This window comes from Chamaea fasciata, unplaced genomic scaffold (genome assembly GCF_029207755.1).
Source record: "Chamaea fasciata isolate MVZ Bird 193981 ecotype frontalis unplaced genomic scaffold, bChaFas1.0.hap1 SCAF_7, whole genome shotgun sequence".
NCBI lineage: Eukaryota > Metazoa > Chordata > Aves > Passeriformes > Sylviidae > Chamaea > Chamaea fasciata.
Genome location: NW_027094092.1, coordinates 12207579 through 12220212, shown reverse-complemented (window position 1 = coordinate 12220212; position 12634 = coordinate 12207579).

Sequence of the window (12634 nt, the reverse complement as noted above, 5' to 3'; positions counted from 1 at the left end):
AGACCTTTCAGGCTGTTCCTGTTGGTAAGAGGCTGTTCTGCGTGGTCAGGCATCTTGTCAAGAGACCAAATGCACACTGCTCTGTACCAGGTGGGAGTTATGCTCTGGGCTTCAATGTATGCGATCTTAAGTGCCATCTCTGCTTGTTTACAGTACTCTAATATCTGAGAACTGCAATTTAAAATGGCCCACTAGAGTTCTTGTGTGTTGTGCACAGATTTGATGCCAACCTGGAAGGCAAGTGACCCAGTTTATTTGGTAGTGCCGCTGTTGTTGTCACCATTTAGAAAGTGAGGGTGTTCACACTCCTTACAAAAACATCTGCGTTGATGTGAATTGTTGTTCTGAGGAGAAGGAGTGGGGTTTTGAAGTCTTGTAATCTTCAAGGATTCTGTATCCCTTCATCCCTGAGCTTGAGGGAGAAGAGAAGGCAGCTTGAATCTGTCACTGATAGCACAAGCAGCAAAGCACATATCACTGGTGGGTTCAGACTGGCTGCAAGGTCCCACATCTGCACCCAGGAAGAGTCCTGCTGACTGCACTCACTCCTAAAACCCCTATAAACTTTCCATAAATGTCCCTCTATAAAGTTTCTATAAATGCAGTCTTCTCCAGTTTACCAGGTTGTATTCAGGCAGCTGTTTACCTGCTCAGATAACACCTACCTGCCAGTAAAAACCCTGGTGTAGAAGCATTCTGCTTTTCTGGCTCATCCAATTTTCTTTGTTATAGTTTACTTATATAAATATTTCCATCATGGAAAACAGATCCACTTTTACTCAGATTATCAGGAATTGCCTTGGATTCTTAAGTGGGATTTTTTGAATGCCATATCAAATTTTCTTCTAACAGTGCAAGAAAAGAAGCCATTAAAACTTTAATGTGTTTGACCTGATAGTTCAGTACTTGTGTTTTCAAGCATGTAACACTGTGTTAATGCATCTTTACTAAGAGATACAATTATTCCAGGGTTTGGATGCCTGATCCATAAGTAAGAACAGGTGATTTTTTCCTATGCCCGTTCTCACTTGCACTTTCAGATGCACACAAGTTCAGCAGTGCTACTGTATCCAGCCTTAATAAATGAGAATGTTACCCTAGAAACGCCATCACTCTGGGGGAGAGAGGCACTGAGCACCACAGAAACCTGCTCTTGCAGCAGGCAGGTGCTAAAAGCACATGAAGACATTTATCAGTTAATCAGTCAAGCTTAATATTTATGGAAAATACAGCTCATCTGAGACTATGGAATGCATTTCTTAATTAAGTGAAAAATCAGGAATTGTGTGTGTTCCGGCCAATTCCTCCTGTGTTGCTGTAAAGCATGAAGATACAAGCCCTAACAAATACATACTTTTATTTCTGGATGCAGAGTAGTCCCTTACTTCCAAAGCTATATGTATTAAAACAGATAAGTAACAAAGCTGCAAATCTTGTTTAACCTTTGCTCTTTTTTTTTTTTTAAACAATATATTTTTGCATTGCCGTTTTTCTTGGAAATTGTTGGAGTTTGTAATTGGGGCAACCATGTTTTCAAAAGCTCATAACTGATTTTTGTAACAGTGTTTAATGGATGGTACCTGTGAGCAGGTCAATTTTTCTCATATATCCAGGAAATTGCCCTAGGACCTCAGTTTCATATCTGTGGAGCTAGGCTGCCGCCTTTGTGAAGTGGAAAATGTACTTTGCTGGCCTAAAATGTGTTACGTGTGATCACTGTAGTTATTTGAATTACGGGCGGGGCTTTTTAACTTTATGTTTAGCAGTATGTGATGTATTTTTAAAGTAACCTAAAAATGCACTGAAATAATTAGGAGCTGGAAGTGCAATGACATCTAAAGAAATGTTGCTGTCCACTGAATTCCTGGCAGTGCTCATTCACAAATGTTTCTGCCCTGGAACTCTGCTACACGGAGGGTGTCAATGACAGCGGAACAGAGGTATGCTGTGGTGTGGGTCTGCATCACATGACCAGAGTTTTCCTGGGTGATGTAAGTGATGCAGGTATTACAGCCACTTGTCTATTCATGCTTTTCGATGGCAGCCCTAAATGTGACAGAGCTCTAAAATTAGGGACTATCACAGAAAGTTCAGTCATCTCAAAAGTATGTTGAATTGGTGCCATTCACATAGAGGAGTTCCATGGAATCATTTCAAAATCCAGCTAGGCTGTGTAGATTGCCCAATGGAGATCCAATGCAATTTTCTTTAACTGCTTGTATTTGTGTGATATTCCTATGTCTGAAGTTAATTCTGGTGCCTGGGACTGAACAAAAGATACCTATCTCTCTGAAGTTCCACCTAAGCCTCAGCTTTCATAACCTAAGTAGCTACTGAGAGAAATGGGTCTTAGTTGTTTCCATGCAGAATTTTTGTGATGAAAATAGGATTTAAGCTTGGGAATAACTGACTGATGATCATCTCTGCCCTGTTTGGATCCAAGCAAGTATCATCTCATGCACAGCCACGCTGCAATGTCAGCACTGCAGTAACTGAGTGTGAATTTAAGTTTCCTCAGGGCTAGGTTTGGGACTAGTACATCAATCAGATCATTGATAAAGTAGACAAGAAAGGTTGTGATTCCCTAGAAGTTGGTCTGAAGTGATGAGGGGGTTTGCTGGTGTCCCAGTCAGAGCCAAGTTAGAGCTTCTTGGAAATATGAGCAAGATGGAATCTGAAACCTGGAGCATGAGAGGCTTGGGACTGGCTAAGGCTGGGCTGTTGCTCCTCACAGGAGAAGGATAAGGAGGACTGAGGGCAATGGGATGGTTTTTCCTCTTGTGCATTCATTACAAAATCTACAGGCAGGTTCTAACCATGCTTGGAGTAGCAGTTATTCCTCTCTGTCTTGGGGTCGGGACCTCAGCTGACATCCTTAGAACAAACCTCTTGTATCTCTCACAAATTTGCTGAAGCTTGTTTCTACATAAAAGCTTAACAGCCCTCTTCCAAAGGGGATTAGGGATCTCTGCCAAGGACTGTGTTGTATTTTGAAACCCAGGTACTGTGTGTTTCCTTCCACAGTTGTTCACAACTGTACATAGTGTGGCAATATGTAACTGAAACAAGGGTGCTCCTTGGTTCCCCTACATCAAAACCCACAGGGATGAGCACTTCCCCATTCTCACACAGGCCCATGTACTCTCAGACCATCTGAAGCTTTCCAAAAGGCTCCATTACTCTAAATTTCTTGAAAACTTCCTGAAAATTAAAAATCAATCAGTTTTCTCGATCTCTGTCAAATTGTAGTCTCATGGAAGTACTTTTTGTGCCCACAGTGAAGGACTGTGACAGGAGACAAATGCAGTCATTTACCCTGGCAGACTCATTCTATGCCTGACCTCACCCCAATGGCATTTTGAAAGTGTGGGCGCGTTATTTTGTTCAGGTGAATCACTCAAAATTACCGTTTGTCTGAAAGAGTTTATCAAAAACTAATGGGATTTTGCAGAATAAATGGCTTCACAATTCTTCATCTAGCAGATTGCTGAGAGATGAAATGAGTCTGTGAGGTATTTATTAACTTCTGTGGGCAGCTCTGAATTTAAGAAAGGCACGTGCTTGAAACTTGTGTACAGGAAGTCTTACACTCTTTGTTTATCAGTGAGAAGTTTCTAATGCACAATCAAAATGCCAATCATCTATTTGTCTGCTGCCTATAACACTGTTTGTAACATTAGACTATTTTAATAAAGAATTCAAATTTTCTAAGAGTAAATTTCTAAAAATCAGAATTTTTAGAAAATTCTTTGGAATCCTATTTTCTGAACAATCAGTCTTTTCTACCAGCTCAGAACACTGGTGGATGCATAGCTCCTGAGAAGTAGGAGAAGGGTTTCTCATGAACTTGGAAGAAAATGGCAGCCATGATGCTCACCCTCTCAGAAATTCTATAAAGTTGATTGAATAGAGTGTCAAGTTTTGATTCCAGATGTAATTATACCCTAGAGGCAAGTGCATATTTAATCCTGAAGGATAGGAGTGTTAAGTAGGCAGGGTAGTTTTCCTGTATGGACTACTGCAGTCTTTAATTGTGCTGGAGGAGGCTAAAGCTTATTCTCTGCTTTTGTCTCTACGTGTCACATCATGAACATGAATCGGAGTTGGTACAGTGCACATGTGATGGGCAAGTGCAGTTTAATTCATGCAAACTCTGTCAGTGAGAGGGAACTCACCTCCCAAAAGGGACTCCTCACACTGGGCTTCAGCCAGGAGTGTGTTAACCATAGGCCAACAATTCTCACTGTAAAACTGTGATTTGAATCTTATGCAGATTGTCAGATAGGTTTTATGGGGACAGGGATTGTATGTTTGTAATATGTGCTAGACATGGATGGACCATGATATTCTGTGCCATCAGCTAACACTGCATTAGCTGAGCCAAACCATAATAAAGGCTTCAACTGATTTTTGCCTTCTCTTTACCTACTCTCGTGGATATTCTCATACTGCAAGGAGCAAAGGATTGTGAAAAAGAAACAAGGGAAGATTGTGTGTAGGAAGGGAAATTCCTTCTAACATTCTGTGGTTCTGTACTTTTCCATAATCACCTGTATAAGTAGTTTACTTTTACTCTTTTTATCTAAGCACTTAACAAATAATAATAAAGGCCCAGACAAAAAAAAAAAAAAAAAAAAGAAAAAAAAAAAAAGAAAAAAGGACAGTATCACTGTTAGATTGTTTTAATTTTGTTGGTGAACAAAAAGACTGTTCAAAGGCTGTTCAGCAATGCAAGGAAAAAGCAGATGGAAGCAGCGACTGTAAAATTTTACATTAGTTTTCAGCAGAATGTTTAATTTTTAATAGACATTAAGATCTCTTTACAGCTTGTTGTAAAGGCAAAATATTTTTAAAGTAGTTTTTTGTCGAGCATTCCGCAGATGGGGAGAGTTGATTGTCACTAATGAAGTGTTTTATGGCTAAGACCACTGCTGGAATAAAACTGTTGGCTACTTTTGCCTGCAGGTTCTGTCTGCATCAAAATCCTATATACATTCATTAAGTTTAGTTTCCTCCTTTCTTACTGCTCTTATTCATTAGTGAATACTGTGGGTTTCTTTATTGCATCTTCTTCATCCTGGATCATTATAGGGTCACTAAATGCAATTTTCCCTGTGGGTGTATATTAGCTGTTCCTGCTCATTTCACAACATTGTAATTATGGAGAAACCAGAGGTTTCAAATTATGAAAACAATTTGGTTTAATTTAGATTCAGTGTCAGCTGTAGGGGAAAATCCTTTTATGTACCTACTTTGTCAGGTTTGGTTTTTGCTTTTTTTTTTAACAGAAAAGGACCTGGATTTACTGCTCCAATGCCTCATAGAAGGCAGGAATCTTGTGGCAGTGTCCTTTTCTTATAGCCAGTGGGTTTTGAGATATTACTGTACTTTGAATTAAATATTTCTTCTTTCACTGGGCAAATGCAGGTGGGGTCCTGGGCATGGTGCAGTGAAGGTGATGGTCAGATCCCTCAAGGGCTGTGCTGTGCATGAGGGCACTGCCTGTGCCATGAAGGAAAGGGGAGCTCTGCTGCTTGAGGCCTCTTGCTCTGAGTTTTTCCATTTCTCCTTTGAGGGCAGCCAGGTCCTGGCATAGGGCTGGCTGCTGCCTGAAGGAATTGTGTTTCTCCCTTGTGCCGTATGCAGTGCTGGGAGAAACGGCAGCTTCAGAAAGATGGCAACTGACTCCTCTGATTTTTGGAACAACTACTTTTTTTCTGATCATGCTGGCATGGAATTGATTCCCCATCAAGGACAGCTAAGAGAGGGCTGTCCATGTTTTCCCTTTCTAAGTTTTCAGGGTAAGGGGTAGCACACCTTGCTTTGCACACACACTCTCTGTTACAGCATGTCCTCATGCTTCTTGTATTCCTCTGGATGGCCCAAGGAATGTACAGTTGTGCTCAAGAGGGAGAGTTGCCAGCAGATCCACACACTTTATCTGATTCTGAGAGAGATGAGGAGAAGGGGAAAGACATCTTTCACTGGTCAGTGGCAGAAATGATCCCAGCCGGGTTTAGTGTTACACTGATCTCACTCGTGTAGTTGGCGTTTAAACCCAAGGATGACAGGTGACCCCGTGGTGCTTCTGACAACAAAGCAGGTACTGAGTACAGATCTGCACACAGTGCTGCTGTTGAATATCAGTTGTTTCTGCCTACAGGACATCCATTATTCCAGTCCTCAGGCTCATGAGGAAAAGGCTACTGTGCAAGAGCTGCACTTGGAACAAATCCCTGAAGTGTCTGAGGGCCATAAGCCCATTTCACCTCTACCCATGCATCAAATATGAACTCATGTCTCCAGTGACTTAACTTTCTGCACCACCGGTCTCCAGCCCTCTCTGTAATGCTCTTATTTCTGGATGGGTCACAGGGGATCCTCTCAGCCTTTTAATCTCTAGCTTATTGTTTAAAGATTTATTTGTTTTGCAAGGCTACCACCAGTGCTGATCACAGGCCAGCAGCCATGGAAGGGAGCTGGGCAATTGGAAGAGTTTCCGCTCTTTCCCCAGTGCTCATCTGTGATGAGGATGCTTTGCAGGATTCAAGTAATTTGCAAACATCATCTTAAAACTGCAGGTGCTTAATTGTTTGCAGGGGAAATGTGTGAGAGAAAATGAGGTACAACCAGCAATCCCTTGATGGTGCAGAATAGCTTTGGTGGTTTTTGGGGTTTTTTTCTTCTTTTTTTGTAGGAGTGTCTTGTTTCCATGGCTACCCTTTGTTGAGATTCCTGCTGTTGGGATCAACTTTAAGTCTGCAAGTACCAGAGGGTGCCCAGCAGTGGGATGGTTTGGTCTCAGGAGGGGATGGATGCAAGGTTTTCCCCTGCACATGCAAGCAGCACCTCCTGTGCTGGGCTCTGCTAAACCCTTCTCTTTCTCCCTCACTTTAAAGAAGGCAGTCTCACATTTCATTCTGTGCTTTCTTCTGTCTCCAGCAGACTTTCCCACTTCAGTGACACACTGCCACAACAGGCAAATTAATTAAATCAAGAAACTTTAAAGAAAAACACTGATCTTTTTCCCTGCTGCCAAGACAAGACAGTATAGCCAAGGGAACACTGGAATTCTTGCTCTGATCCCTCTGCTCATCCAGTGTTCAGTCTGTACCCTGCTAAAAAACTCCAAAGAAAGAGAAAACCAAACCCCAACCAAAACAAAACAACTCCTGTCTCTTGGAACTGCTCCTAATTGCAAATGGAGATATTAATGTTGTTGTTTCTGTCTCATACTTTTCCCATGATTTTTCTTTTCTTTTCTAGATTCTCCCTTCCCCATGCAGGCAACAACACGTTGATTGGATGAAGTTTTAAATTTTGGTTGTTAGTATAGCTGTACTCACATGCCACAGTCTCAGGAGTGTTGGGTTGGAGATGAAGCAGCATTCTCTACACATTCACATAAGTAACTGTAATAATAGGAAAAAGCTTCTGAAAGCCTAATGGTGGTTTGATAACACCGGTAACTTCTAAAAGTTTGCTTGGCTGTTTCTGTGAGTTTCTAAGTGTGTCACGTATTGATTACTTGATTCCCTCTCTTCTGTGTTGAAATTTCATGTTCTTGTCAATGATGTGTGTCCAGAAGCAGTAGACTTCAAACCTATTCATGGGTATTTCTAACTCCTCGTTATCTCTCTCCCTTTAGAACTGATTGAATATATCTCGGGCTGAGCCTTTCTCTCTTGTCACAAAAAGGAGCAAAGCTGCTTGCAGCCTTTCCTCCTACTTATCTATTTCTGTAGCCATGAGGTACAAGAGAAATCTCAGCTTCTATTTTCTTCAATTTTCCGCTAAATTTCCTTTGAAGGTTATCTTCCCTGGAGGCTTCAACTGATCCATTTTCTTTTCATTTCCTTCTCTTTTTTTTTTTTTCTTTCTTTTTTTTTTTTTGGCACTGTGTAATGTGTTCATGTAAAAAAGAAGGGAGAGGAGAAGAAAGTATACCTTTCTGCTGGCATGAAAACTCCTCAGTTCTTACTCTGCTTCTGGGCTCTCTGCTTGGAGATCCTAAATACAGCCATGCATCTCTTCTGTGCCATAAAAGGGAATGCAGCTGTGAAGGATGTTATTTGAAGTTATTTTCCTTATAAACTTTGAATCAGGCCCTTTTGTAGGAGATCAGTTGTCCATATATAGATATAGATATAGATAGATATATATATATTCATATAATCATAGGTCTTTGCTTTATTGATTTAAGGTCGGTTTTAATTGGTCCTTACTTTTCTAATTCATCTGGAGCCAGTGCAGCTAAACCACATTTATCTTATTTTGTAGAGGGTTTGAGGTTAGGAGAGTAGTTCCTGCTCCATGAAGCCAGCTGGTTTTGCTCTAGGGTGGGAAATCCCAGCACTCCTGCCCAAGGTCTCTGCCACGACCAAGCAGTGAGGTGAGGAACAGGGCCATGCTGGTGGTGGGAGTTGAAATGGAATGTGCCTGGGTGCTTGTGGTGTCCCAGACCCAAGGTATGTCCCTTTCCCTGTATCCCTGTAAGGCAGTGAAGATGGGTTGTGTTTGCATTGTTCTCTCTCCTGATGGAGCTCATCATCATTTACAGAATTAATTGATGGCATCTTTTCCTGAGCACGCTCTGCCTCACCTTTTACTTTTGCCTTCAACACTCAATGTAGAGTTTTCAAGCAAATTTATCTTTTGACAATTTGACCCCACTTTCTCAGCCACTCTTCTAAGCCTTTTTATATTTTCTGACTGTACCTGAGTGTGTCTGTGAGCTGTCTGAGAGTTTGGTGAGTATTTAGAAAGCATTTATTTACACATTTCCCAGCATGTAAATAATCAAATGGATGGGTAAGTCATAGTCTGTACCTCAGAACTAATTTGGGGAGATTATTGCATCTCTCAAATTCAGAACCTCTCTTGTCCGAAAATCAACTTTAGACGTACTGAGAGCTGTTTGTGTTACAGGAAGATGTGATGCAATGCATTTCAGATCAGCCCTGCTCCTGTCACAGGCTGTCTGAGGGGGCTGTAAGGATGGCTGGCACCACAAAGTCTCCTCAGATTCTGGGCATTCTGTGCTAGAACCTCAGTCTGATTTAAACCTGCTTTTTATATTGACACCAAATTTCCTTTGCAGGATGAAGGGTTTGGCCTGTGGATTTCTTAGTTGAAAAGCACAGCCATAAAATCCATGAGAAAAGCAAGTTTTCTGTTCACAGCAGAGCTAATGTAGCCTTCCTATATATATTTGTATCTTCCTCACATGCTCATATCCACACTGCTTTTTCTTCTGCTTTTATAAGACTTTCTAGTTCCCTTTCTGTATTTCTCTGGACAAGCTGTAGCATTTTGGTCAATGTGGAGTTATGGAGGGGCTGACTGGTAGATCAGTATTGATGCCCTTGTTAGTCTTCCTGTTCCTTCATAGTATCCATTTTTTCCTCTCCATGTGACTACTTGCTCGGGTTTCTGTCCTCCACCTAGCTGATTTACATGAAGAAAAAAAAATGATCTCAAGTGGTATGTCAAATTTGGCTGAAATTTGTATTAACAGGAGTATCAGTTTACTACTTATGCTGAAAAACTTCAGTGTGCTCCTTTTTGGCCCCAAGTCATGTTATGTTTTATTGAAATATTTGCCCATGAGCTTGAAAAGATAGTAATAATTGAGCTTTCATCCTCATTTTTTTTTTTCCTGTGGAATTTTATTTATTCATGGGGGAGCAATCTGGTAGCTTATATAGCATGTAGACCATTGGCTATATGACTTTAGTAGGAGGTCATTGTGCCGATTAATAAAGGTATTTGACTGTGTTGCATTTCCTCTTTATTCATTGTATGAGCAGTGTTGGCGTGTGCAGTACACTGATACAGATTGTACTTTTTCATCCAACTACACACAGTCCTATTCTCCCTATGTTTTGCCTTTAAAGTGAACCACTTGTAGTTGTGAATGATGTGATTTATTTTATTAATGGTATCTTTGCTGCAGGCTGTAGCATTGAGTCTCTTTGTCCCCATGAAGTCTTTTTTATGACAATGAGAATATATGACTTAGTATTTGTTTCAGTAACAAGGAGACAACTGTATTTTGCTTGTACTTATTTTTTTCAGTCTCAAATTCTTTGCCCACTCCCAAAATAGACAAAATGGGCTGAAGCATATGCAAAGTTCCTAATTTCAAACTTAGAATTATCTATTGGAACACTCTTTTTAACTGGAGACAACAGCTCAAGAAAACCAATGCATTCCTTAAGCATATTCTCAGGTTTCGTTGAAATTAGTCTAAGATTTTGGGGCGAGTTCAGTATCTCCAGCCTGTTAACATTCCAAAGTTAACTAGAACTGCAGATCACTGTGTTTCTGGACTGCACATAGAGAGCCCAGGGCCCTGCGGAGGGTTTGCTAGGAAGGCAAATCCTTGTTGTATCCAGCTACAGCAAGGATTTAGGATGCAACTACATAGTCTGGCAGGATATCAGGAAACCCTACTCCAAGAAAAAGTGGCCTGGTGCTTTTATTGACTGCTCATCACCAGGGCTGCCCTTTAGGGCCCTGTGTAAGAAGTGACAGTGCTGCCAGAGTAATTCCTTCCAAACCTCGTCCTGCAGTTCTGGCTCAGCCTGGGTCAAGCCCAGCTCTCATCAGCATCGTTTCCTGCCCGCATTGGTGCCACTTGGAGACCTTCCACTGCAAATATTGATCCAGCTCACACTGCTTTGCTTATGAGATCTGAGGAGATGACAGCATTTGGCCTTCTGGCTGCAGGCTATTACGAATCATTACAACATGAATCAGATCCTCCACCTACCTACGAGGTACCACATTTGGGATTCTTTCCCATCCCCTGCCCACGCAGTCTTTAGCCCAAAGATTCTACCTGGGTAAGAAAATGTGCTGCTGGAAGGATCAGGCTGGCAGACTGCCTTCTGGTTTGTGTTTCTGTCTCAAACACATCAGCTTCTTCTGTTCATTATATGCTCACAGTAAGGCCTTGGGTGAGTGGCAATGTTTGGAGGTCTTTTGGCTCCAGCTGTGTCACTGCTTGTTCAGCTCAGTGTTATGATTCACAGGTCTGCATTCTTTGCACTGAATCAGACATTAGAGGTGCAAAAGGTCTGCACCTAGCACGCCCTTTGGTGACTCTTCCTTTCAGGATGTAAGTGCAGTTTCTGTTCTGCTTAAGAGGAAAAAAGGAAACAGGATTACACAGTGTCTCTGCAGGTCTGGACTGCTACGTGAACCCAGATCTTTGGTCCTTTGTGCTTGTGGAGAGCTTTAGGTCCTTATAATTTCAAAATATCAGTATTGTTTCCTTTTTGTTCCCTGATTATGTGTGAGTTGATACAGCAGACAGAATAAAAGGCACAGTGCATTGGGTAATCGATGGGGAAAAACTTTCTAAATTGTGGGGTTTGTGGATTTGTGCCACTCATTCTTTTCCATCACTCAGGGACAAATACACTACATGTGTATCTTCCCTGGCTTATTTGCCCTGACATTTCTCTTTTTTTGCTGCACTTAAAAGCATTGTTAGAATTGATATTACTCTGATGATCCTATCCAGGGTCTTGTTGATTGTCTCACTTAAGAGAAACTGGTGCAAGAGGTACTGTTAGGAGCAGGTCTTGTTCATTTTAGAGGCCAGCAGTCTTCCTTCACCACTAAAGCAAATATTCACTCCATGCTCTTAGAGCTCTTACATCCTCCTTTGCTCACCAAGGTGTTTCTCATGATTACACCGCTGTGCTTGTTCAGGGTGAGCTTCCCCCTCTCCTTGCTCCGTGCCCCTCCTTGGCATTATGTGTGTGCCTGAGTGTCCAAGAACAAAGGCAGGACTCTGACAAAAACCTCCTGCCGCACTCAGGTTTCTAGCCAGGCTTGCATTTCTGCTTGACTTTGTGTGTCATATTTTGGAGATTGTTTCAAGTGCCATCTCTCAAAGAAGAGATTACCGATTTCCTAAAGCCATTAAAAAAATAAGGTCAGTGTTTAAATCCCATTGATTTAGTGAGATATATATTTATCCCCAGCAAGAATCAAACTAGATTATTACCTGTGTTTCAGCAAGACCTGGATGGAAGTTTGTCTTACTGGGCTCCATAAATGCATGATGGGAGACAACCTGTATGTGGAAGAATTCACTATTTGAGGAGGCACTGCAACAAAGGGTAAACAAACCAGAATCTGTAGAAGTAGCAGATTCAAAACAGCACACAAATCAAGCTGGAAGTCTGACTCAGAAACTCATCTTTCCCGGGTGTGCCTAAGGCCCAAGTACTCCAGAACTTCCCAGGTACTCTCTTGCAGAATTTTAAAAACATTGAAACAGTAAAAAAAAGCTGATGACTTTAAGTCCATCATGCAGGATTCTCATTTCACTTCATTTCATACTGAGGAGACTTATTGGATGAAAGGTGAACTTAATCAAATCTAACACAGGAGCCTTTCTTGTCAGTGGGAAAGGGAGTTGCTGCCAACTTGTTTGGATAACAGCAGCTAGCCAAGCCTGTGTCCTGGAGTGTGCTTTAACCCTCAGCAATTCCAAGTTCTCCAACTGGATCACGGCAGACATGGTGGGAGCACAGGTTTGCAAGACCTTCATGTCTGGCCTTCTCACCAGCCCTAGTGTGGTGGCAGCCTGGACTTACTCTTCCTCAGTGAGAAGCAC